Source organism: Castor canadensis, chromosome 9 (assembly GCF_047511655.1).
Source record: "Castor canadensis chromosome 9, mCasCan1.hap1v2, whole genome shotgun sequence".
Classification (NCBI taxonomy): domain Eukaryota; kingdom Metazoa; phylum Chordata; class Mammalia; order Rodentia; family Castoridae; genus Castor; species Castor canadensis.
Genome location: NC_133394.1, coordinates 81578847 through 81604855, shown reverse-complemented (window position 1 = coordinate 81604855; position 26009 = coordinate 81578847). Strand labels below are relative to the sequence as shown.

Here is a 26009-nt window from a genome sequence, read left to right as displayed (position 1 = left end):
ATAAGATCCAACACCATTTCATGATAAAAGCTCTAAGAAAGCTAGGAATAGAAGGAAAGTACCTAAAACATTATAAAAGCTATATATGACAAACCTACAGCCAGCATTATACTTAACAGAGAAAAACTGAAACCATTCCCTCTAAAATCAGGAACTAGACAAGGATGTCCACTATCTCCACTCCTATTCAACATAGTACTAGAATTCCTAGCCAGAGCAATTAGAAGAATAAAAGGAATACAAGAAGAAGGAATAAAAGGAATACAAATAGGTAAGAAACTGTCAAAATATCCCTATTTGCAGATGACATGATCCTATACCTTAAAGACCCAAAAAACTCTACTCAAAAGCCCCTAGACACCATCAATAGCTATAGCAAGGTAGCAGGATATAAAATCAACATAGAAAAATCATTAGCATTTCTATACACCAACAATGAACAAACTGAAAAAGAATATATGAAAGCAATTCCATTTACAATAGCCTCAAAAAAAAATCAAATACCTAGATGTAAACCTAACAAAGGATGTGAACGACCTCTACAAGGAAAGCTATACACTTCTGAAGAAAGAGATTGAGGAAGACTATAGAAAGTGGAGAGATCTCCCATGCTCATGGATTGGTAGAATCAACATAGTAAAAATGTCTATACTCCCAAAGTATCTACATGTTTAATGCAATTCCCATCAAAATTCCAATGACATTCATTAAAGAGATTGAAAAATCTACCGTTAAATTTATATGGAAACACAAGAGGCCACGAATAGCCAAGACAATACTCAGTCAAAAGAACAATGCTGGAGGTATCACAATACCCAACTTCAAACTATATTACAAAGCAATAGCAATAAAAACAGCATGGTACTGGCACAAAAACAGACATGAAGACCAGTGGAACAGAATAGAGGACCCAGATATGAAGCCACACAACTATAACCAACTTGTCTTTGACAAAAGAGCTAAAAATATACGATGGAGAAAAGACAGCCTCTTCAACAAAAACTGCTGGGAAAACTGGTTATCAGTCTGCAAAAAACTGAAACTAAATCCATGTATATCACCCTATACAAGTATTAACTCAAAATGGATGAAGGATCTTAATATCAGACCACAAACTCTAAAGTTGGTATAGGAAAGAGTAGGAAATATTCTGGAGTTAGTAGGTATAGGTAAGAACTTTCTCAATGGAACCCCAGCAGCACAGCAACTAAGAGATAGCATAGATAAATGGGACTTCATAAAACTAAAAAGCTTCTGCTCAACAAAAGAAATGGTCTCTAAACTGAAGAGACCACCCACAGAGTGGGAGAAAATATTTGCCAGTTACACATCAGACAAAGGACTGATAACCAGAATATATAGGGAACTTAAAAAACTAAATTCTCCCAAAATTAATGAACCAATAAAGAAATGGGCAAGTGAACTAAACAGAACTTTCTCAAAAGAAGAAATTTAAATGGCCAAAAAAGCACATGAAAAAATGCTCACCATCTCTAGCAATAAACGAAATGCAAATTAAAACCACACTAAGATTCCACCTCACCCTTGTTAGAATAGCCATCATCAGCAACACCATCACCAACAGGTGTTGGCGAGGATGCGGGAAAAAGGAACCCTCTTACACTGTTGGTGGGAATGTAAACTAGAACAACCACTCTGGAAAAAAATCTGGAGGCTACTTAAAAAGCTAAACATTGATCTACCATAAGATCCAGCAATATCACTCTTGTGGATATATCCAAAAACTTTGACACAGGTTACTCCAGAGGCACCTGCACACCCATGTTTATTGCAGCACTGTTCACAATAGCCAAGTTATGGAAACAGCCAAGATGCCCCACCACTGATGAATGGATTAAGAAAATGTGGTATTCATACACAGTGGAATTTTATGCAGCCATGAAGAAAAGCGAAATTTTATCATTCGCTGGTAAATAGATGAAATTGGAGAACATCATTCTGAGTGAGGTTAGCCTGGCCCAAAAGACCAAACATCATATGTTCTTTCTCAGATGTGGACATTAGATCAAGGGCAAACACAACATGGTGACTGGACTTTAATCACAAGATAAAAGTGAGAGCACACAAGGGAGATATGAGGATAGGTAAGACACCTGAAAAACTAGATAACATTTGTTGCCCTCAACACAGAGAAACTAAAGCAGATACTTTAAAGCAACTGAGGTCAGTAGGAGAAGGGGACCAGGAACTAGAGAAAAGGTTAGATCAAGAAGAATTAGCCTAGAAGGTAACACCCACGCACAGGAAATCAATGTGAGTCAAGTCCCTGTATAGCTATCCTTATCTCAACCAGCAAAAACCCCTGTTCCTTCCTAGTATTGCTTATACTCTCTCTTCAACAAAATTAGAGATAAGAGCAAAATAGTTTCTGCCGGGTATTGAGGGAGTGGGGGTGATAGGGAGGGGGCAGGGGGAGGGGGGAGAAATGACCCAAATATTGTGTGCACATATGAAAAAAAGAATAGGCAGAAGGTTTTGCTTTGGAGAGAAAGAAGGATTCTTCATCCTTTAAGACAAAAAGAAAGTTTAAGTTTGAGGATGCGTTGGTTGAATTTTATTATGCCTTCTTTACATTTGTGCAGTATTTCACAGCGCTCTGCCAAGTACTAAGTGCAAGTCCTAAGCACTTGAGCATAGTATGTGAGTTCTTCACACTTCATCTGCAGAATGGGAGCAACAATTTCTGCAGTGAAGAGAGCCATTGATGTGAGTGGCATTTTGTATGTTCTTTAGTACCATGCATATGTGACTATTACTTCCTTTGTGCTGCCTGCTACCTTCAACATTATTACCAATGTAACACTTACGTTTTGTATTAAGTTTGGGATATGGTCAATGAATATGTTAAATGTGATATAAGGGGAAAGAACTTTAGTTTTTTCCTCCTCTAGGTGATTTTAAGCTCCCTAAGAGTTCTAGTTCCAAAGCATCTCATTCACTCACTAAGACTACCTGTCTTATATTCTATACATTTAAGTCCTACTTTTTTAGTTCATCTAATCCATACTTAGGAAATAAGGATATTTCTGCGTTAGCGTCTTTCTATTTTCAGGTGAAAGGAATTTTCCCATTGCCTTTAACCCAAAGGAACTACTAGAAAGCAGTCTGGCAACCCTTCCATAGCTGCAGGAAGACATAGTACATAGAACAGTATAGTGCACAGAACAAACACAGAATTTGTCATATAACTTAGGTAGCTGGTTGTACACACTTTTTGAGAGCCCATTGTTTTTGCATGGGCCCTGGTTTTTAAAATTTTTTCTATCCTGAAATTGAAGATTTAAGCAAGAAACTGTCTCAAGTTTCAATTATAAATAAGATGCCTGCGTTGAATTTCTAATGGCAAGATGTCATGAGACAATCTAATATCTACAATTTAGAAGAAGCTGAGTAGTTCTGTTGTGCTCTGTTTGTCCTTTAGATAAGTCACTGGGCATTTTGTTTCATCAGGCTAACAGTATTTGCCACGTAATGATGAAAATAATTTCATGGCATTTAGATTCTCACTTGAAGAACTGAACAAATGTGTTGATTTGTATGAATAAGACAGAGTGGAGAACTTTCTTGAGAAATGAGAGCTATTTTGAAAACAACAGTCATACTGAAGACTCAGGGAGGCTTAATCTGCTGATGCTAGCAGAGTACTTTAAAAAGGAAAACCATGATGTCTTTGCTCATGTGATGAATACCATTTATTCTTGGATAAGTAAAAAGTCATTTATTTTGAGACATTCACACTTGGTGTGCTGTCTTTACAAAATGCAGATTGTTATTTTGCAGAAAGGGAAAATAAAACTCTGAAAAATGTACAAAGGAGACAAAGCTTTAAATATGCAGAATTATTATTCTTAAAGACTTAAATATGCAGCATATTTTAATAAAAGTTACTTCTCCAAAGTTGAAGTTTATTCAAAGCAGCATATTTGAAAGAACACTTTGTGTGGGTTTAGAAGATCTAAAATCTATACTTGAACTACTTTCTTTCAGCCAAGAGACTTTGGTCAAGTCACAGCTTTCTTCATCTCCAAAATAGGAAAAATAATAATCTCTTTCCAATGTATTTTCTAGAGTCATGTTGAGACGAAAATGAGATCATCTAGTCATTTGGTCATTTCATCAACTACAAAAATGAAGTGAATGATATTAGCATTTCTTGAAACACTCCTTTTTTTTAATCTTCATTTTTTTTCCTTTTATTCATATGTGCATACAATGTTTGGGTCATTTCTCCCCCTTCCCCGAGCCCCTTCCCTTTCCCCCACCTGCTTCCTCTCCCCTCCATCCCCTCACTACCAGGCAGATACTATTTTGCCCTTATCTCTAATTTTGTTGAACAGAGAGTATAAGCAATAATAGGAAAGACCAAGGGTTTTTGCTAGTTCAGATAAGGAGAGCTATACAGGGAGTTGACTCACATTGCTTTCCTGTACATATGTGTTACATTCTAAATTAATTCTTCTCTAACTAACCTTTTCTCTAGTTCCTGTTCCCCTTCTCTTATTGGCCTCTGTTGCTTTAAAGTTTCTGCATTAGTTCCTTTGCACTGAGGACATCAAATGCTACCTTTTTTTTTTTTTTTGGGTTTCTCGCCTATCCTCATACCTCCCTTGTGTGCTCTCGCCTCATCATGTGATCAAAGTCCAATCCTCTTGTTGAAACACTCTTAAGTCCGAAAGTGGCTTATTAACTACTAACATTAGTAACTCACAAATATTTTAAGTCATCTTGTTACTTATTGTCTTTAAGTTCTTTCTTTCCTTCATTCCAGTGTTTATTTTCATGAATCTAGATAGGCTGAAGATGAAGGGTCGGGGAGGACTTCGTGAAAGAACTTTTCCTTCTCTTATAACAGGGTGTCTCATTCAAACTTCCAGAACTTCAGCTGAAAGTTTAACAGATGCCAGTTACAGTGCATTTTATAGGTAAAGCCTTTCTAGGGAAACCCAGCAAGTTTTAATGCTTCAAATGCCTACAGTTCTATTGGTTGGCCATTGTGCCATAAAAAATAAATATCCAGGTGAAACATTTAGCATGGAAGAAATAGGTCTCCCACTCAGAACCAAACATTCAACAAGTATCAACTCTCTTCCAACTCACACTGGATAGCTGTTTTGAGACTTTTTTTTACATTTCTTATTTCATATGTATAAATATTGTGGTAGAGATACCTGTAAATTCTTTGCTATTCCTCGAATTGAGAGATGGAGTCTAATTCTCCTTCCTTTGAATCTAAAAGTCCTTGGTGCCTTACTTGACCAAGTGATTGAGGTAGAAGTGATGACCGGGGCTTCTGAGGCCAGGTCATAGAAACCTTGGATCTCTTGGAATACTTGTTTTCGGAGTCCTGGGTCACTTTAAAGAGACTGTCATGCCATAGAAAATAACATTTTACAATCCCTGATGATTCCAGCTTTCCACATGTCCTTGAAAAGTCATAGGACATGTGAGTATATCCACAAAAGACACTCCAGGCAAGCTCATCAGCCAGCTGCCTACTCTCCCGTGACCTGCTCCAAACCTGACTCACATCTTGTGGCATTATCAAACGATTGTTGCTTTAAGTCACTAAATTTGTACACAGAGACAGATAATTGGAATAAATATTAACTATTTTATGTGGAATAGCACTCATGTATACTAAGAGTAGAATCACTTATGTTCACCAAAGTATTATTTTATTGAAAAATATATTTTTATCATTGTCTTTAATAGTAGCTAACACTCTGCCAGGTACTATAGAAAGCACTTCTAAGTGCTACTCATGCATTACTACCTGTGACTTCACCCAGCTTTCTTAGCAGTATCTGTCCAAAGGCAACTTCCGAATCTTGCACTTGGCCACTGTACCCATTCCACTCATAGAAATCAAAGGACACCCCCAAGGGGTGGCTTTTTAGGGACATTCTCAGAGATCTATCTCTGTCAGAAGAAATTAGCACATTCTCCATCTTCTATGATATATAATTGAGGGATTACTGTAATTATATTTGGAGAATCCCACAGGCTTCTTACAGGCAAGATTGAGCAGTAACCACCTTTCCACACCTCTTCATCATTCCTTTCAGCACTCCTCATCTTATTCCATCTTATTTGCTAATCTCACTGTATCTCATTTCAGGATGCTATCAGGCATGGATCTAGGCAGACCATTTTCTGTCAAGGCCTCCTTACTCCCTCACACATAGTGTAGTAGGGGAAATTATTTTGGCCATATTTATTATTCTTTCTGAAGTCCCATAATAGGATTTGTCCTTCTACTTCCTCTTTCTCTGCAAATGCTGGGTTTTCTCATGTTTACAATTATTGTTCTCCCTGCACTGTTTTTGTGCATTCTTTAGGGTACAGATATTTGAATATGGCCCAGGTGGATTTACCACAAAATGAAGAAGCTCGAGTTTCGGGGCCCTTGCTTGCATAGGCTACATACAAAGTCCTATACCTGATTTTTGATTATTCTATGTTTTTAAAAGAAGGCCTTGCATATTGTATAAACTTCTGGCTTCACAAATCATATGTCCACACTTCAGTACCAAATGATTTGCTCTGGGTTGGTAATAGTGATTCCCCTTCTGAAATCTAGCCTGTGAAATGATCAGAGAGATTAATTCTGTCCTTTTCTACCTTTCTTCCCCATCCCCAAATTTCTTTTCCCAGAATGCCTGGTTCTTGGCTTTCCCCTCTGCTTGCTTTTATTTGACTTCCCCTTATTAGTTAAACTCTACCAATATAAAGTTCTTCAGATCCAGTGGAAATTGTCTCTTCTTTGTTAACAGAGTAAGTCAGTTGTTAAGTTCTGTTAGCTGGGAGAGGAATTTCAAGTGCTTTCAGCTCTGTGAACAGACTAAGAATTATTCATTGGGGGGAGATCTCTTCCAGGATTAAGGAAAAAGTAGCAATTAATACCTAAAAACAGTTCCAAGTAGCCTCATTCTCATGGTATTGGGGCTCTCTGGGGGGATAATGGTGTGCTTTGAGGAGCTTTTAGTTCTGTGTGAACGGTGAATAAAAAGCACTCTCTCCAAGCAGAAGTCTCTTTTGGAATTGGCACGTGGTCAAAGCTTCTCATATACCTTGGTTAGGGCCAGCACTTTCAATAGGGGAAACAACTGCTTGCCAAATGGTGAAACATTAGTTATTTACCTGTCTTCTCTGAAAGAAACAGATACAATAAATTCTTTTGGATTTTCGGGCTGGGTTTAGAAGAGTTGTTTGAAAATAGGGTTAAAAGCTGTAGCTTATTTATGGCTTCAGAGAGAAGGCTCTAAGGAGACTCCCTTCAGCAAGGAAAAGACACAGCTGGTCCACAGCTGGCCATGGCTGTTCATTCTTCCTCTCCCATCCTGGGAAGAGATTTCTTTCTCTGGATATCTAGACATCTTCTGTTTGCTCCTCCACCCTAAGCTGTCTGGGGCCCTTCTGAGTAGTATTAACAGGTTCCCTTGCTCAGCAGTTTCTGCTGGGTTCAGCAAATGGGGAGTCCTGACTGGAGGGACTTGATGGAAAGCTGAGAATGGGGCTGGTGTATATATTTTTCATCTTCCTTCTCATGACTGTGTTCCTCTCCTGTAGGTCAGAGCCTGTTGATGGTTCTCTCATACAGCATTTCTTATCTGGGTTTAGAAAAAATGTTCCTCCCCTTTTATGTACAAGCTTAGCTCCCATTACCCTGTCTCCATGTGGCTTCTGCCTATCCTGCTCACACTTCAGTAAATAACCCCCTAATTACACTCTTCTCAAATTCGACTTTCCTGTCTTGATTCATCATTTCCTTACTGGGTTCTTGACCCATACAATCCTTGATTCAAAATTTAGGATTCATGGGTCTGCCAATGGAGCTCCTACTGCCAGGGATGGCCTGTTTTAAGTCTTTTTAGAGTTGTCTTCACTAGTACACTTTGCTTAATCCTTCTAGTCTTTCCCCTTCCATCCTAGTCTCTTTCCACACCAAAGCAAACCCAACTCATTAGCTCAGTCTGACTGAACATTTTAAACACTGCTCTAAAACACTGTTTTTAGTTGGTTAGTCCTAGAACTTATAAAATTCAGCTAATTGAGTAGGCCAATTAGCTGAATTAAAGCAAAGTTGTATTTGTGAATTTTTTTAAATGACTATTTTTGACTGCCTAGCACAAAAGTGTACATACCACAAATAAGAACTAGAAGATGGATACCTAGAGCTATTAGCCTTGTTGTCAAGATGCTAGGAAGCCAGGAGGTGACTCATCCCCAACCATACCTACAACCTCAGATCTTGCCATCACCATGATGATGATTTGAGGAAAAGAAAACAGCAAAGAATCAAGCATAGTGTAAGCATAGGCTGGCTTTTAGTGTGTCCCTTTGTGGGAAAAAAGAAGTTAATAATATCCAGATTCAGACTATAGTAACCTTACACATTCCTATCCAGAATATTTTTCAAATTATCAGAAAATATTTGCTTTTGAAATCAATCACTTTAAATTATTTTCAGATCACAAGAAGACATCAATCAACTATTTTTGATCAGTGAGCTATGCTGGTGTTCTTCGTCTTCCTCCTTTTATATATCCAAGAAACCACTGAATACAAGAGAGCTGGGAATATCAAGGCTTAAGCCAAATGTTTTCCTATTTAAAATAAGTTTCCAGGATTTTCCTATGGGGTGACCCATAGTTTAGGAAATTATTGAAATTTTTATTTTTTTCTAGAAAGAGGTTAACTTTCTAGAAAAAAGGATTCCACTATGAGGTCCTTAAAGTTTACTGTTCTGTGCTGGAGTTGGGAGTGAGGAGGGAAAAAGAGGAAAAACAGTCACTTAGGGATCAGCATTTTGTTTTACTTCTGAATTCTAGCAGAATGCTCCACTGATGTAGAGAGAGTTAGCTCAAAGTTGTCTGGTTCCCAATAAAAAGTTGAGATAATCCATTGGACAAATGGCTTGAGAGTTAAAATGATTCCAGTGTGGTAAGAGAGTATAAACATCCAATCAACATGGTGTCTTGAAACCAGTTACAGGTTTTCACAGACTTAAATCAATAAGGCAAATTCTGATTTTTGTAGACCCAGGGCTCCTTCCCACTGAATCCCTATTATATCAGTAGTTATGTTAACTCAAGTTGAATCAAATGTAATAAAAATGCTTTGCTTTCAGAGCTATTTGAGGGTCTCAGAATGGTGGATTCATTAACTCTGTGGGCATAGCACTTTTATTTGAACCTACGGTAAAGTTTATCTTATTAAAGGGCCAAGAATATAACTCAGTGATAGAGTGCATGCGTAACATGCATGAGACCCTGGGTTTATCGAACCCAGCTTATCAACTCACACTCCATTTATCTTCAATTAAAACCCAATAGTTGGCTAGATGCTCATTCCAAAAATTCGCCTGTTTTTATTAATAAGTTGCAAATCTGGATGTTATACATATTCAGTGGGGTGTAGTGAGTGTGTCATAGTGACAGAGGTTTGAAGAGGATGTGTAACTTTATTGTTTCAGCAATTATAGACATGTGCCAGGTATTTATAAAATTCGTTTCTCCATAAATTACTATTGTGAGAACTGCTCCATTTATTTCAGTTAGATTTCAGGAATTTACAGTGACTCTTCTCCAGGCAACACTGCTATTTCTGTCCTTGGGTGAAGAGCCTGACTGAAGGGGTAGTGTCAGAAACAGAGCCTAGGGAAAAACTGGCCTAAGTAGCACACTCTTTTTTTTTTTAATTTTACATGGCATTTCAACACCAATAAGAAACATCATGCTGCTAAATAAAGCAGATGTTGGCTTGAAATTTGCTTTGTCTAACTAAGGGATCATAGAGAAATCTTCCAAACTCTTGGCATCAGATACAAAAATAACTTATTTTATATGAGAAAGGAGGTAGTAATAGATTATGACCATTGTTCCTAAGCAAGGTAAGCCAAGGTCATGGCAACCTTTCTGAATAGTTGTCTCAGAGAGAAAAATACAGGCACATCCAATTTGAAGCCCCCTTTGCTTAGCTTCTTTTTGTATTAAAAGGGTTGGATTTAACCATGGGAGAGGTTGTAATTCAATTTCACCATGAAAAGAAACAGTAATTAGATTTCTCAGCAGCTCTGCAAGCTCTGTTCTAGAAAAGCAAGGCAAGGGGCCAGGATTTCCTTTCCTTTAGCTGGAACTGTGGCCTGGCCACACCTGCAGACATGGGCCTGACAGGCACAGTGGAATGAGCCATGCGTGCGTCAGCTACTCTGAGTCCTCTGACGGAGCAATTCCAGCTTTGGCCTCTCAGAATAAGTGTGTGAACCTCTGGGTTGAGGGTGGGAAGCTGTGATTGTAAAAGCTAAATATCGCTTAGATATTGTACTTCGTAGGGAATATAGGGCTTTCCTCCCAATGAAACCCTCTAATTCATCTCTATCCCTTTGTCTGAAATTTCTGTCTTCTGGAGAAGGGGCAGGTATCTAAAATTTGGCACACACCCTAAGACATGGGTATAGACTGAGCAGTGAACTTAGGCAACCAACCACTGTGGGCAACTGCAGTCCATTTTGTGCTCTTTTCTGTAGTTGTTTCCATTTCCATTTCTACAATATTTTCTAGAAACTGAAGGACTAAGGTGAGGGGAGAATAGATTTTGTATTGGATTTCTTTTCCTATAGCCTTTAGAACACTAATTAAACTTACCAATTTAGAACATAAATATAAGTTAAGATAAATTTTATTTTTGAAGTTCTACATTTTGCCTTGCCACTTAAACCTACTTTGCAGAACCATCTGTCTCCACTGGGCACTTTTTGCCCCACTGTTTCTCTTCTCTTTTTATCTCCCCTTCTTTCCTTTTCTCCTGAGCATTCGCAGGCAGCACGAAAGCCAAATTGGGGTGCCAAGCTAGTCATCCACACCTCTGAAAGAATTCCTCCTTCCTATTGGCCATGTCAACGTTTCCATGGACATTTTAGTGCCGGTGGTTTTGCTTTAAATCTTTCTAATTAAATTTTCTGTGTGTTGTCTTGTGTTCCCAGGTAGCTGAACCCTCCAGTTGTTGACTGCTTCACTAGCAGCCGCATCAGAGCTCCTGGGCCCCTTTGCCTTGCTTTGGTGTTTTCAGTTTTCAAGGGGGATGATGACTACTTGATCTGTTCATGTCTTTTTGTCTAGCAACCTGAGAAAGATGTACCTGATGCCCCAGGAAAACAAGAGGTTGTTTTGACTATTCTTTCAGTTATTTTCTTTTTCTCCTTACTGGCATTTCACTTCCCAGAGTATGTACATCCATGTTTCCAAATAAGGTCAGGTATCTTCTGCTGAATTTATTTCTATTAGAGGAAGCCTGCAGGTTGCTATTTTTAGTAGTTATTGTAACTATGGGAAAATTTCCTTTCTGGGAAAGGTAGTAAACAAAATGATTGCTCTAGGTACTTTATAGTCAGACTCAAATAGAACATTCTCCTGTCTTTACATGAGAGTTGAAGGCCTTATCAGAGAGCAAATCCCTTGGTCATGTTTTGGCCACTGAATGCATGCTGTTACCTGATCTGGTTTTAACACTAATACTTTAGGGCTTTTAAAGTATTAATGAGTCTCTAAGGTGAGTTCTATGGCTTGATTTTAAAGTCATCTGAAGGATGAAAACAAAACTCTTCTATTTTGAGTTTTTTGCTGAGTCACCATCTGACATCAAGGTGTCCCTGAACCCAAAGTGTGTATAATACACTCAGACTCAGTGACACCCGACGTTCACTTGCCCATCATCTTTCCTAACTGAACCACCGTGTGGGTCTTAGCTAGGGGTAGGCATAGTTGATGCCCATTAGAGTTTTGAGTCTAACTAGAACTCCAGAGAGCTGTTAAAGATGGACATTTAACCCGAATCAAGCAGAGTACATATATTTAGTGCTTGGTAAACAGAGTTTTATGGGTGGCTCCCTTGTTCTTGTTCTCAGAGGAATTACTTATCTATCAGTTTGTCAAATAGGCTATGATCCTTCCTGCTCCAGGGTCTTTGCACAAAGTGTTCATGCTCTTGGAGGTCTCTTTCCAGGAACACCTACTCCCCACAACCCAGCTCCACAGAGTTAGTCTTCAGATCAGGGGAAGCCATCATTGATTTTGAGTGGAGGTCAGCCTCTATAGCATGATCTTAGAACAAAGAGCTTTGCCTACATAACACTTATTTCAGCATATAACTATATACAGTGTGTTCAAATATACTGCAAGTTTTTTCACCCCTAAACTCATGCTGTAAAAAAGGGATTCGTTGTATATGCTAATGCCTTCTGCAGTCTCCTACATTAAAGGCCACTGTCTCAATTACTTCATTTTGGTCAATAAAGCACCATTCAGGGAACAACCTGAAATGATCTCAAGCAATGCTTGTTTTTGTTCTTAGGAAGGTCACCTTGAGAATGGAAAATAAAGGAGAATAAGACATTTAGTCATCATTTTTGAGGTATGACTTCATTATTGAAGTGTTAGATTTATACAATTTTAGAAAACTATACTTACAGATTCAAGTGGTTTTATATAAGTCTTTAAAGAGCACTGGAAGTAGCAATATAGTAAGTAATTAAAATGTGGCAAGCATTACCATAAAATGAGGATTTATGCCTGAGGATTAAATTCGCAGCATCAGCAGATTTTTAAAGGTGAGTTATAAACAACCTGGAGAAGGATTGATGATGCACTCAGTGTTGGAGAATCACAGAGAGAACCCAGTGCACACAGATGCTGATATTAGAGATGCATGTGAAGGGGTTAGCAAAATTGTTTCATGAAATTCAAGAATGGAAAATAATTTTTATAAATATAAAATATTTAAAATGAAACAAGATTTTAAAGTGCATGTGAAACAGCAGACTAAATATCTTACCTATACATCAGATTATATTCTCCATTTGTGCCTTTATGTTGGTCAAAATCTTTTCATTAGAAAGATGAAGATGACTTTGTATTCAAGGTCACTTTATGTGGGGTCACACGTGGTTTTCACCAATGTGATAAGTTGATTAATGATCCCCTCCCCAAGGACACTCCCCAGCAAGAACAAAGCCCCTCTCTAGTTTGGTTCCTTGTTTTATCTCTGGCACTTCACAAAATGAAGAACATCAGTCACTTGAAACATCAGATAAATATATTGCTTATTTACATAATTGTATGACCTAGCAAACTCTGAAGAAACTAAAATAGAAGTTTTCATTAAAAAGCATTTTCATGAAAGAAAAGTTTTCATACCTTTTGCTCTAGTGTTAGTCAAGATGAGAACAGTCTTAACTCTAAAAATGTAAAAGAAATCCTGATTTTTTTCTCTTGACAAATTCAGTGGTTCATATTTATGCAAGGGTATTTCTGAGGCCTGAGTTTTATAATTTACTCAATGGGAAATTCCACATTAAAAAAAAGGCCATTCTTATCAGAGTTATACCTCACCATGAAAAGAGGTATAACAACTACTACTTACTAACATATCATTTCAGTTAATACTAAAAAATGATCTTATGAATTAGCTGTTATCCCCACTTAACAAGTAGGGGAGACTGAGGCTCTTGATCTTAGTAACCAGTCTTTACCACAGGTTAGGTACTGTGAGAAAGGCCTTATGTGCACTAACTTATTCAATTCCCATGACTATTTTATGACTGTTATTATCTCTATTTTAAAGATGAAAAGACAGAGGTGCAGAGTTGATAAGATTAATAAAAACTAGCATTTCTGAGATAGAGCCCGATGGATCTCGAGTTTAAGTCCAGTCTAGGTTAGTGAGATCCTGTTTCTAAAGGGGAAAAGATTGAATAAAACTATAGAGAATGTGTGCCAGGCTTTCCCAGAACTTCCCTGAAGAGCACATAATGCAGGTGGGAGGAGGCAGTGGGAGCTTGGAAGCTGGTGTGGGGTATGCAGTATGTGTTATCAAGTGAAGTCATTTCTATTTCTCCTCTTTTGCTTCCCAGTTGTTCTTTCCTTGCACCCCACAGCAGACTGGTCAGTTTTAGTAGCTTTCTTGTTCATTTTCTCAATACCTCCTATTCAGTGAATTTTTAAAGGAAACATTTAGCTATTGCAACTGCTGTACATAAGTTAGTTACATAATAGGAAAGAAATGTGCCAGGACTGGCGTCTTTATTTCCAAAGAAGGGTTTTGAAGTGACTGAGAGCTATTTTACTGAGTGGGTCATGACTTGGGAGTCTCTCTATACCCTTTCATTGCCATGACGACACACTGCTCCTGCTTCACCAAGCCAGAAAAAGCAGCTGACATCTCAATGCTAGGAACATAGGGGAAAGGTTTACAAAAAACAACAAAACAAAACAAAACAGAAAAAAACCTCTCTTTTATTTGAATGTCAGCAAGAGAAGAAAAAACATCCCTAGAGCAAGTCAAAAACCCTATTCTTGCTTTCAGAAAAGATCTGAAAGGAAAAATGTTGGGGGCCTTATCCCCTGTCCAAGTAGGCCAATAAAGCAGAGTTGACTATAAAACAGCCTGTCTCCTCACTGCCTAAGGCAGGCGACAGCAGAAATGGCTCCTTGGTTTCATTTGACTTGGCCATTAAGAAGCTGCCAATTATGAAGCAGTAAGTTGCACAGTAACAAATGCCTTATGTCCTGGTCCCACAGGAGGAGGTCAGATTTCTTTTCACATTTCTTTGAATTAAAAAAAAAAAAGACAACTCAAAGAATATTTTTTTCTTGTGATCCAATTTTATTAGTAGAAACACCATTCCAAGTGCATATCAAATAACTCACTGATCTATGAGATTTCTTATAAGCAACCAGTAAAATTCCCACATTTCTAGAGTTCTGCCCAGTGCTATGCCTGGTATTTTGTAACTATCGAATTGATCCTAACATCGACTCCACCTGTGGGTACTAATATTGTCCTTTCGTTTAACAGATGGGTAAACTGAGCCCTGGAAGCATAAAGTGACTGCCCTCGTTCACATAGCTTGTAAGAGGCAGAGTAAGGGTTCCAGACCAGGTGTATTAGACTCTGGAGTCCATGCTCTGTCACTCTGTTTTGCTGACTCAGGGGTTTAGACATGGCATTGTCATGGTATGACATGACATAGTATGATATAGTATGTATGACAGTACATAGAGCAGAATGTATAGTACTAGGAAGAAACCCTGAGAGAAAGAGTAGATCCACTCCTTTTCTAGAGTTTCAACAGGAATCTATAGCTATGACAATACTTCATATTTGCTATGGTGATCGATCACTTAATATAAACCAAGCATTGCTACTTTTCTCACTTATTTCTTACATCAAATATCTGTAGTATCTGCTAATTTTATGAAGCCTATTCCACAAATGAGGGGACAAAGGCACAAAGAGATGAAGTCATTTGCCTAAAGCCCCAAAGCTATGTAGTGGCCAAGTCCAGATATAAATCAGGCCTTAAATAAACCAGATCTATATGGTCATATATAAGCCAGAGCCCATGGTCTTACTCAAGTTACTAGATTGGCTCTCTACTAGTCTTACTTAAGTTATTAGAGCCATCAGTCAAGAGCACATACTCTGGTTTCCAAAGCTCAGTCCATTTTCTCCTGCCTCTGACCAAAGTCATGCTGGATCTAGGTGGTAATTACCATTGCAAGCACAGCCTTTGGCAGAAGATGAACTCGGGGACCTGTAAGAACCAGGCTCTGGATGGCTGGACATCTATCAGGCATACAGACCTATCAGGGAAGTTCTTCTGGATCTATGGGGGTCTCTTTTTCTCCCACTGAAGAATAATAAGAGAAATAAGAGAGTATAGTGTACCTCAAGTCTTTTAAAAAGTTGTTTATGTTCTTCTTGTTGGAAAAATGTTCCCAACATGCTCTGGCCACTGTGCTAAACTCAACTAAAATGGCAGTGTTCATGGACTGTTACAAGTCAACTAAATAAAAATGACAGTCCAGAGGAAATGAAATGAATAATGTTTTGGAGTTGTCCAGGTATATCATATACACTCCATTTCTGTCATCACTAGCTATTATTTTTACTTATTGATATATGAATCTGTGCCATGAAAGGCTATTGGGGATCAAATCCCAGAAGTAGAAAGAAAAGAATCCCTAGTATCCTAATTGTTCAATGGCTGTACAAAAATTCTCTGAAAGAAAAAAACAACATTTCATGAATAACACATAAATATTCTCTTCCAAAAATGTGGAAAACAACATCAGTTAATTGAATGATAAAGCAGATGAAATAGATTGCTCTGCTTTGCTAGATCTTGTTGGATGACCAGAAATATAAATTGAAATCTTTCCTAAGAAGTATGCTTTTTAAAAATATAGTCAGAACCATCAAAATTTAACTGAGTAAGCTGAGAACTAATAAAAGCTTGTATCCATGAGAAAGGAAGAGAATTGAAAAAAAAAAAAAGATTTCGCTGAGTTGGACTACGTGAACATTTCTATTCAGCGTGTTGGGGCTCCAGGCCAGAGAAGAGGCAGCTACAATGCCAAGGAGACATATTTAACCTCTGCAGATTAGACAGTGCAGTAGTGCAGTACCTCGTGTACTGTTTCAGCAGTATTGATCTGCAATGGAAAAGCATGGTTTTCTGCAGGGTGACCTTTACTACCTGGAGTTGTGAGTAGGCACCCCTTGCATTTCTGCTGGATCTTAGGAAACAGAAGCAGAAACGACAGTATCTTATAATACAAGGGCTATCAAAATTTCTTTAGCTTTATATTTCTCCTCCCCCTTTTGTTTTTCTAAATGAGACATCATCAGAAATCAGAGAAATTTTATGTCCATGTGTGCACATCTTAACACATGATAGTAAGAGGTAAGAAACAACTCATTGTAAAGCAATAAAAATGGGATCACAAAGGGATCATTTAAAGTAACTTAAAAATGACCAAATAAGAATATACCATTGTAGGGATTTTCCTGCCTCCTAGGAAAGCAAAACGCTCTAATCCTGCATTGCTGTTAGATACAGACTGGAACTATGATGGTGATTGAGTAACTTTAGAAAATTTGAACATAGAAAACATGCAAGTAATTTCATTTTGAAAATTATTCTTTCTTTTTGTAGAAAACTTTTCTTACGGTTTATTTCATATATTTAATAAAGTAGTTCTACAAATCATATTTCAGGATTCAGGCTTCAGTCTGAATGCTACTCAGGGTAAGAATGATTCTACATTTTTGTTCTTAGTCTTTATAAAACTATCATTTATTAGTACTTGGTATTTAATCTTGAGGAGAAAATGAAACATGAATACAATTGCTGAAATTCCCTATTAAGTAGCTTTTCTGTAAGTAACACAAAAGGCATTTTTTTATAAATAAATGACTTTGTATTATTTAGGAAACAATGTTAACCAGCTTTACAAGATCACACAAATTAGTTTAACAGATGCAGTTAGATGATAGAGCAAATTAATTAAGATTTACCTTCCGATTGGTGGCTGGACCTAGATCCTCGGTAGAAGATTGATGGTGAAGTTGAATCCCCTCTTTTGCTCACGGTCAGGAAATAAAGTTTGACAAATACCCAAGAGAAACTCTTTAAATCCCTCTCCTCGTTAGCTCTGCTTCTTTGCCCTGAAGCACATTCAAATCTAGTGGAGTTGAAATTCTGCTGCTCTGTCAACTAGTCAGGGTCTGAAGTGACAGATGAGAGTGTGGAGGTTGGCACCAGGGAGTGTTTCAGACTGTCATCATTTGTGTTGCAGATTCTGGATTCTCTAGCAGACTGGCCTCTCTCTCTCTCTGAGAGCATAGTGAGCTTTGCAGGCCCTGCAAACCCACAGGGAAAGCGCTAACTCTGCTGGTGAGCACGGAGTTAACCGTCCCCCTCCTCCCCAAGCTCCTGTTCTCACAGGCTCATAACTTGGCCAGAATATGAGCTCTTGGCTCTTTATGCGTTTTTTTCCCTTTCTCAAAGAACTCAGGGATTTTATAGGCACGATTCTTTTGGAGGGATTTTCTAACTTTAAGTCTTTGAAAAGAAACTTGATGCTGGTGTTTCTTCCTAAGGGCAATTGAAGAGTAGGGGTTAAAGAAGGAGAGGATAATTACACAGATGCATTTTTACATCGGTCGATTGGAAATGGTTCTCATGAATGTGTTCTGAATGTCAATAGCAGGACACTTCAGCTCCTTTCACATCTCTTTGAGTGAGCTTGGACATTTAGGTTTACATAAACCTAAATATGATAGGTTCTTTATATGATAGCTCACTAATATGCCAGTTCAGATGTTGCCCCTCCACCCAGCTCTCTAGCCTTGCACTTGTGTGGTTTGGTCAAGGTAAATCTTAATTAATTTGCTCTATCATCTAACTGCATCTGTAAAACTAATTTCCTATGAAATCAACTGGAGGTGTGTGCTGATTTTTGATCAGGCATTCTGGTTCTTTATGCCTGGGTCTCATCTCTTCTTCTGCTGTTTTCTACATTTATTGCACATTAATTATGTGTCAGACACTGTGCTAACAGCTTTTTAGGCATTGTATCAGTTGATCCTCACAAGTCTGTTGGTGTAAGTTCACTTTGCTCTCATTGGAGACTTGGTTAAGTCTGCAGAATTGGAGACCAGGCAATTTGGATTTGCATCTTGTTTTCCCTACTAACCGTATGACATGGAGTAAGTTTTATAAACTAAGCTTCCTTGACCTTATCTATAAGATGGAGCTACAAATATGGAAATGATAATAGTATCTATCTCAGGCAATTTTTCTGAGTTTTAAGTAATTTAATACAAGTAAACTGCACAGAACACTGCCTGCCATCTTTTAGGCACTCAATAAATGTTCACTATTATGGTTTATGTAAGAGGAAACTAACGCTTGGTAAAGCTAAGTGGTTTTTCTAGGATCTCTACTTATAACTTGTAGAGTGGAATTCCAAACAGCTACCTTGCTGGTGGTCACACTTGTGTTCGCCAACTATAACACCTCTTTCCCAGCTGATAAGTTCCTTGAAGTAGGGGGCTGTGCCTCTTCTCTGTTCTTATTGTGCTTAACATGAGTGCTTTCTTTGCCTACAGTAAATGCTCTGTTAATATGAGGTAAATAGCTGCTATTTAATTAGATAAATTTTTCTAAATGTATACTAAAGTCCAGCAAAAATCAAAGCAAGCAAAACAAAACTGATAAAAACAAAATGAAATAAAAATAGACAAAAGTCCCAGCTATAATGCTAGAGAAATATGCCGTCAGTCAAATCTTTTAAAGCACTTTAGAAACATCTGCTTTATTTATTGTTAGAACACTGCAAGAGAAAGGTAACACGAATTGTCTTTACTTTGCAGTTGGGAAAATTTGGGAGCAGAGGAAACTGGGCAATTTGCCTAGGAACCGAAAACAAGTCACAGTGCAGCTGGGAACCTTCTCACATCTTTGGGAATCAGGATTACTTGCTCTAAACTGCCTTTCCATGGACAGGATGAAAGGACATGACGTCTTTGTGCCTCAGACAATGGGATGTTTTTCCTTAGCCAGTTCTAAGGGGTGAGCAGTCTCCTCAAAGGAAGACAAAAGGGTGGGGTGTGCTGGTCTTTGCTTCTCCTGGACCTCTGTGCACATCTAGTTTTAGAAGTGTGAAGCACTTCTCCAGTGGTCTCTAGAGGGACCTGGGAGTGGTGAGACCATTGCAGGGTATATAGGAAAGCATTTCTGAGGATTGGGCCCTCATTGAAAGATTTTTCTCAGACACCAAAAATAATAACTTCTTATTTTAATTAGTATTTATTTGAGATGGCTTTATGGATTGATTTCAGACAATGACATTAATTCAATGAGAATGTAGAGAAATTTTTAGCTGGAGAGCTATGGAAAAGACTTTGACCAAATAAAATATTTTTTCTAATATTGTAAGTGACACCTTTCTATGAAGTGATCAGAGTAAAATTTCTTATTGAAATCTGTATTAACACAAAATGATTTGGTTAAAGCAAACTATATTTGTGTCTTAAATGTAAATATGTACATAGGTAATTCATTTGTAGGTTTCAAAGCTTGACTCAGTTTAACAGAATATTTTACTAATCTATAACATAATTAAAAAAATCTACTGTTTAGTTATAAGATATTGCACTGTTCTGAATTTCTTAAAAGTTCAAACTCATAACTAGATGAGAGAAAAAACTGAATAAAAATAAATAAAGAGGCTTTGAATTCACAATGTCTTTTAAGTATGGCTTTATTTTGGGAATGTTCATTGGCAAATATCCAAACTCTTATTGTTTGTAAAGTTGTCATTTCTAAAATAGTTTATAGCTCATAAAGCGGAGGACAATAAACCTACAACAATGCCCACCTACCAGATGGAGCTGTAAATCCGTTTAGAGAATTTATGCAATCTCTCAATGTGAAGGGGAGATTTGACCAAGAGTTTCTTGCGTGACTGTGTATGAACTGACCCACATAACAATGACATTGGCCAGAGGATCTGACAAATGACAACATCTAAGTTGGAGTCTTCTTTTTAAACTTTAGTGTTGAGAGTTCCTTTGAGACTCTGATGAGAGCTATAGCCTCTGAAGCCATCTGTACCCCACCCCAGGTCTCCGGCCGCACTCAGGGAGTCCATGAAGCTAAGAACCTTGCTTCAGGGGAAAGACCAGAGAATACAGTTCAGTCACCGCTCCACATCCATAGTTTCTTCATCTGTGGAATCAACCAACCAATTACCAATTTAAAATATTTTAAAAAATTGCATTGGTACTGAACATGTATAAATGTTTTTCTGGTCATTAGTCCCTAAACAATACAGAATAACATTTATCTTGCATTTACATTTTATTAAATATTATAAATAATCTAGAGATGACTGAAAGTATGTGGTAAGATGTGTGTAGGTTATATACAAATACTACACCATTTTGTATAAGGGAACTGAGCATCACCATTTAGTATTCGTGGAGTCCTGCAACAAATCCCTTGTGGCTACAGAGGGCCGGCTGCAATCAATCCTCCAGCATATAATGAGCCTCTTCGCTGTGGAGAGCATGAGTATCTGAGCAACAGGAGAGACATGTCATAGATCTTGCCCAGTATAAGCCTGATCATTGCTACCTTGGAGTAGTGGAGTGTTGCAGGTAGAAGTGAGTAGGGGAGATGGAGAGATATAAGGGAAAACAGAATGACTGTAACAACCTTGGCTGGGATCTGCCCTGTAGGACCCTCTTCCTTGCTTACCCATAACAGTTATTGCAAACTGTGCAGCTTAAACTACAGTTCTGGAGGCTGGAGGTCTCAGATCAAGTTTTTGCCATGTTCGGTTTCTCCTGAGGCCTCTCTCGGCTTACAGATGGCCACCTTCTTGCTGTGTCCTCATGTGGCCATTCCCCTGTGCATGTGTGCTTCTGGCATCCCTTTCTCTTCTAATAAGGACACCAGTTCTACTGGATTAGGGTCCCAACCATATGGTCTCATTTAACCTTAATTATCTCTTTAAAGTACGTGCTTCCAACTATAGCAGCAGTGGGGAGTAAGGCTCCAGCATATGAATTTTTGGGAGAGAAACAATTCATTTCATAGTACCCCATTGTGACATTTAGACCTTTGTATTTAGCTGTCTGGGGGTCTCGATTTCACTCAGGTCTTAATTCTGACCTCGTCACTGACCTCTGAACTCACCACCATCATATTCTGATACTGAACCAATTCAGATTTCTCAGATTGGTTCTGGTTAGCAACCTCTGGGTCAATTTCTGAATACGGACTGTTATCATTTACTCCAGCCATTCTCTCTTAGCCCAGCCCTGACATGAGATTAGTTATATACTTGCTTAGACCTTAGGCAGAGCTGTAACACTCAGGAGACAATTAACAAACAGAAGAGTAGCAAAATGGGTACAGCATTTTAGCAGATACAATATGGCTGTTGCAGTTTCTAGTAATAACCTTGAAAGCTAAGAAAAAATAATCAAAGGAGAAAGACAGGTGGTTAGTCTGACATCTGAAATGTCAGGCTAATTAGTTTGCCTTTTGTAGATTAGGTAAAGGGAACTCTGAAAGGGTTCCCATTGATAGTTGGGAAGTATCTATGAGGATACATTATGCTGAAGTAACAAACAATCCCCAAACATCTGGGACTACCAGAAAAAAGGGTTCTGATGTTGTTTTGTTTTCCTCATGCTTCCTGTTCAGTGCAGATCTGCTGTAATTCTGTTACACATCTTCAACTCTGGCATCCAGGCTGATGGAACAGTTCCCTTGGCAGAAAAAAAGGAGATCTGGTAAACTCTGCCTGTGTGTGTTGCAGTTCTGCTTCTTCCAGCACTTTGTTGACCACACCTCATGTTAGTGAGGTATGGAGCATGTTCCTCCTACAGAGGCGGAGCCAGAACAAGGAAATAAAATAAAAACAGCTTTTAATAAGAAATGGAAGTATAGAAAACCCCGTTAAAAAAAAAGCATCAGGAGCTGGGAGTTGGTGGCTCACACCTGTCATTCCTAGCTACTCAGGAGACAGAGATAAGGAGGATAGCAGTTCAAAGCCAGCACAGGCAAATAGTTTGGGAGACCTATCTCGAAAATCCCTGGCACAAAAAAGGGCTGGTGGAATGGCTCAAGTGGTGAAGTACCTGCCTATCAAGTGTGCGGCTCTGAGTTCAAACCCCAGTACCATCAAAAAAAAAAATACAAGAGACAGAAGGAAAGTTTTACAAAGTAGGAGACAAAGAGATAGAGGTGTAAGGGAGAAGAAAATAAGGAAAACATAAGAGTCAAGTCTATAGAAGACACAAATAATTGAGAGAACTGGGACCACAGAAATGCAATGGATTAATATCCATAATATAAGAAATTCAACAGCAAATCAAAAACAAATAACCCAATCAAAATGGGCAAAAGACTTGAATAGACATTTTCCAATAGAAGATGTATAAGCTCCCAAAATATATATGAAAAAAATGTTCAACATGACTATTCATCAGAGCAATGCAAATCAAAACCACAATGAAATATCACCTCACTCCAGATAGAATAGTGTCAGGCAGCTTTCAGATGCTGGGACAAAATATTTGAGAAAATCAACTTAAAAGGAGGAAAGATTTATTTTAGCTTACAGTTTTAGAGTTTCTGTCTATGATCATGTGACTGTGTCACTTTGGGCCTGTGGTGAGGCAGAACATCATGGCTGAAGTGCATGGTGGAGAGAAGCTGCTTACCTCACAGCAGCTGGGAAGCAGAGAGAGTGGGGAAGGGTCTGGGGTTCCAGTGCACACCCATCAAGGGTATGTCCCCCAAAAACTAACTTCCTTCCACTGGGCTCCACTCCCAAAACTTCCACAATCTCCCAACAGTGTCAACATCTTAGGACCAAGCCTTCAATAAATGGGGTATGTGTGTATGGGGTGGTCGTTTAAAATACAAACCATAACTAATGGCTGTTGTCAAAAAGACAAAAGATAACCAAAAGATAATATGCTCTGCTGGGAATGCAGAGAAAAGGAAATCCTGTCACAATGATGGTGGGAATGTAAATTAGCAGAGCCTTTCTTGAAAATAATATGGAGGTTCCTAAAAAACTTAAAAATAGAACTAACATCTGATCCATCAGTCCCACGACTGGGCATATATCCAAAGGAACTGAAATCAGTATGTTGAAGAGACATCTGCCCCCCCCATGTTTATCACAACACTATTCATATTAGCTAAAATATGGAATCAGCCTAGGTATCTATCAATGGATGAATGGATAGAAAAAAATATGCTCTGTGCGTGTGTGTGTGTGTGTGTGTGTTTGCATGCACCGAGGCATGTGATGGGACAGTTTTTCCTGTAAAGCAAAACGAAATCCTACCATTTGCTATACCATGGGTAAACCCAGAGAACATTATGTTAAATGAAATAAGCCAAGAGCACAAATACAAATGCTGCATGATCTCATTCATCTGTAGAATCCAAGATAATTCATTTCACAAAAAATAGAGAGCAGATTGGTGGTTATGTGAGGCTGAAGTAGTTGGGAAGATGAGATGTTAGTTAAATGAGACATAATTAGTTAAATAGGAAGAATAAGTTTTGAGAGGCCTATCACAGCAAAGTTATTGTACTTAATAATAATATATTATATATATATATATTTTTTTTGATGGTACTGGGTTTGAAGTCAGGGCCTTGTGCTTCATGACAAATGCTCTACCACTTGAGCCATGCCCTCAGTCCTTTTTGCTTTTAGTTATTTTTCAGATAAGGTCTCACATTTCTGCCCAGTGCAGGACTCTGGCCACAATCCTACCTACACCTTCCATGTAGCTAGGATTAGAGATGTGCACCACCACATCCAGCTTGTTGGTTGAGATGAGATCTTGATAACTTTTTGAGTGGGCTGGCTTTAAACTGCAATCCTCCTGATCTCTGCCTCCCCAGGAGCTGGGATTACAGATGTGAGCCACTGTACCCGGCCTGCTGTATTCTTAAAAAATATAAGGAACACAAGATGAAAATAGTGTGTGGCAATGAATTTGCTAATTAGCTCAATTTAACCATTCTGCAATGAATATGTACAGTCTTGGACTGAATAGCATTCATTCCGCAATGGATTTTATATCTAGTGGAGGTCTCATGAAGAGCAAGTGATACTATAGCCATCGTAGTCTGTGTAAGTTCTCCCTGTGATCTGCAGAGATGACATCAGCTAGTGACACACTCCTTAGAATGTGTTCCCATCATTAAGCAACACATGATGGTACTTCAAAATACCACACTGTATGCAATATGAGCACAGGATGCTATTTGTCAATTAAATTTAAAAATAAATATGAAGGGTTAGACCAGCTTAGAGCAGTCCTAACTATGTACGTCTATATAGTTTTTTTTTTAATAGGGAAACTACTCAGACAACATCCTCACCCTTTTGCTCCTCCAAAGGAGAAGAAGAATGGTCATCAATGGCAAATGGCAGCTACAACACAGCAGCACCAAGAGCTGGTTTCAACCTCAGGTGAGAGCATTATGTAGCCTCCTTATGGTTTCTGGTACTCCACACGATCATAGAAACTTCTCTAGTAACAAAGTGTAGAAATGATCCTTGAAAATACAGTCTTTCTGTATTGTTTTAAGAGGAATGCAATATCCTAGGGCCATCATAACAAGTTGCCATAAACTGGGAACTCTAAAGTAAACGAAATGTATTTTCTTGACATTCTGAAGACTAAAAGCTTGAAATAAAGGTGTTAGCAGCACATCTTTCCTCCAAATGCTCTGGGAATAATACTTCCCTGAGTCTTCCTGGCTTCTGATGGCTTCCAGAGCCCCGTGGTATTCATTTTACTGGAGCTGGGATCTCTGCCTCCATCTTTACATGGCTTTCTTTCTTTGGGTGCCTTCTCTTAATCTCTCTGTGTACTCTTCTCTCCTTACATGGACAGTGGTCATTGAATTCAAAGGTCACCATAAGTCACTATGACCTCATCTTACCTCGATTCTATCTGGAAAGACCCATTTTCAAATAAGTTCATATGCACAGGTGTCAAAAGTGGAGACTTGAACATAGCTTTTTTGGGTCACAATTCACCTACAGTCCATTCCCTGACCACCAAAATTCATGCCTTTCTCACATTCACTGTACGTTCATTCATGCCATCTCAACATTCTTGACCATTCCAAATATCTTGGCCCCATCCAGCTTCCATCTTATGTCCCAAATTGCATCTAAAAATTATCAACTGAAAAAGTTTCAGATTTCATCATCAAAAATACTTATGTATGTAGAAGATTTATCGTGGGAAAATTTTCTCTCCATCTGTGAAACTAGAAAACAAACAATCTGTTCTCAAAATATAATGGCACAGGCGAGACCTTTTCATTCTGAGAGGGAGAAAAATGGAAGGAATAAAGGGGACTTGTTTCAAACACAGTCAAACTCAGCAGGGCAGATACTATCCCAATTCCTACCTGGCTCAATGCTCTGCCCTCTGTCTCACAGAGGCTCTGCCTGCCAGGCTTGCACAGGTCTCACCAATCCGAGAGCCACATATGGAGTTGCTAGGGCTTTGCCAGGGCTGCCACAACAAAATACCACAGACTTGGGTGGTTTAACCAACAGAAGTTCATTTCCTCACAGTTGTGG

General features: G+C 38.5%; 1 protein-coding gene and 1 non-coding gene across 2 annotated transcripts in view; both read right to left on the bottom strand.

Moving 5' to 3' along the window:
* Nucleotides 1–17788, bottom strand: part of Sparcl1 (SPARC like 1) — a 50594-nt gene extending 32806 nt beyond the window's left edge. The window contains exon 1 of the mRNA XM_020165496.2: nt 17380–17788. The gene's annotated coding sequence lies outside the window, so the exon portion shown is untranslated. The remainder of the gene's footprint in view (nt 1–17379) is intronic.
* Nucleotides 17789–24768: 6980 nt separating this feature from the next.
* Nucleotides 24769–24984, bottom strand: LOC141411099 (small nucleolar RNA U3). Its single transcript, XR_012435943.1, has one exon. It is a non-coding gene; the product is annotated as a small nucleolar RNA U3 (small nucleolar RNA).
* Between the last annotated feature and the right edge of the window lie 1025 nt (nt 24985–26009).